This window comes from Choloepus didactylus, chromosome 11 (genome assembly GCF_015220235.1).
Source record: "Choloepus didactylus isolate mChoDid1 chromosome 11, mChoDid1.pri, whole genome shotgun sequence".
NCBI classification, from domain to species: domain Eukaryota; kingdom Metazoa; phylum Chordata; class Mammalia; order Pilosa; family Megalonychidae; genus Choloepus; species Choloepus didactylus.
Window position 1 is genome coordinate 5606389 of NC_051317.1, and position 1719 is coordinate 5608107.

Genomic DNA, 1719 nt, shown 5'->3' on the forward strand with positions numbered 1-1719 from the left:
CAACATTAACACCTATAAAGAAGGTTAAAAAAATGCATGGCACCATCTCTGCCCCCTCATGGTAAACTCTACTTTATAGTGTGACAATAAGTCACTATTCTCAGATAGGCCTGCCCTTCAATGAATGCACTATAATCTCAACAAATTGGCTAGAAAGTATGTATCAACTCTGTTAAATGTTTGGCATATAAGAAAACTCAGGATAATAACTCCCAATTACTTAACACTGTTTATAGTAATCTGGGGTTAAATGAAGACAGAGTTAATCAACCATCCAAAACTGTTCACATGCTGCCTGTGTTCAGAAATCTTTGCTCTGAAACACTCATGAAATGGTTCTGAGACTTTGTGCACTATTGGTTGATTTTCACCAGTGTATTTAGGTTTCTACCAAGTCTCATTTAAAATCACCAAGGTTAACGGGAATACAAGGCTCAGCTAACTATTATATATACCCATGATCCATTTGCCTTCCTTCTCCCCACCTCTCTTTCTTTTCCATCTCTTCCTACCTTTTGCTCATTTCCTCACTCCTTTTCCCCCTTAATTTATAAAAAGCCAATTATATGCCAGGCACAGTACCTGGGTTTCTTCAAAAGTAAAATTAAAATAGATTTTCTTGGAGGGATACTCTGTGATTTTCCTTAAAGTTTGGAGTCCAAGCTTGGTGATGAATTTTAGGTTGTGGCTTATATGTTATATGTCTTAAGTTATAGCATGTATGTTCAGCTGTAGCATAGCTTAGCTTTCCATTGTGGTAGAATAAATGAACTCATGCCTTTCCCAATTAAGCCCTCCCGTCATCCGTCCTGATTAGCACAAAGTGAGATTAGGTGAAAATGATGATCCATGCTTGCAGAGGCTAAGAAAGAAAGCAGGACCTGGCTGATCCTTTCACTCGCTGCCCTGGCACAGGCTCTCACTCCCGAGTTGTCCAATGACTGATTTGCCTTTAAAATCCTGGTACCCTAAGAGGCTATGGAGATTTAAGCAGCTTGTTTAAGAACTGTCCTCTCTTCTCTCTCCTTGTGGCTAGCATTCTTCTCCACACTTCAGACTGCCAAGCTCCTCTGCGTCTCCATGGCTACTTCTGTTATCTGTAGCTTCTCTTTTCCATTCCTCTTTCACCTTTTCCTTTCTGCTCTGTTCCCTGCTCCTTCTCCCATAAACCTCAACTTTCTGAATGAGCCACTTGACTTTTATGGCAGCCAGAGGGTGCTCCCATCCTTTCCATTTGGTCATGCAAACAACAGGGTTTTACTTCAAACACTTGGGTATTTGGATCTCTGACTCATTGGCCTGCTGATGGGGAAGCAGCACACCACCTAGTGATGACAAGCGCAGGCTATGGAATCAGATTTACCTGCAATTAAATCTTGATTCCATCTTTTCTAGCAGGATGTCCTGGGACAAGTCGCTTAATGTCTTGGAGACTCAGTTTCTTCATCTGAGAAATGGGAAGAGTGATGATAGCACCTACCACATAGGGTTGCCATGAGGAGTAAATGGAATACTGTGCACTAAAGCATTTACAGCCTTGACTAGGACATGGAAAGCACTCAAATCAATCAACAATTTTTTTTTTAATTTTACTGTTGTCTGCTTCTCAGGACTTGTTTCTTTATTTTCTATACAAGGGATGCTTTTAAAAAGACAACTGACTACTGTTTTTTATTTCCTGACAGTGCTTGATATCAGACCTTCAGATACTTGGAGTGT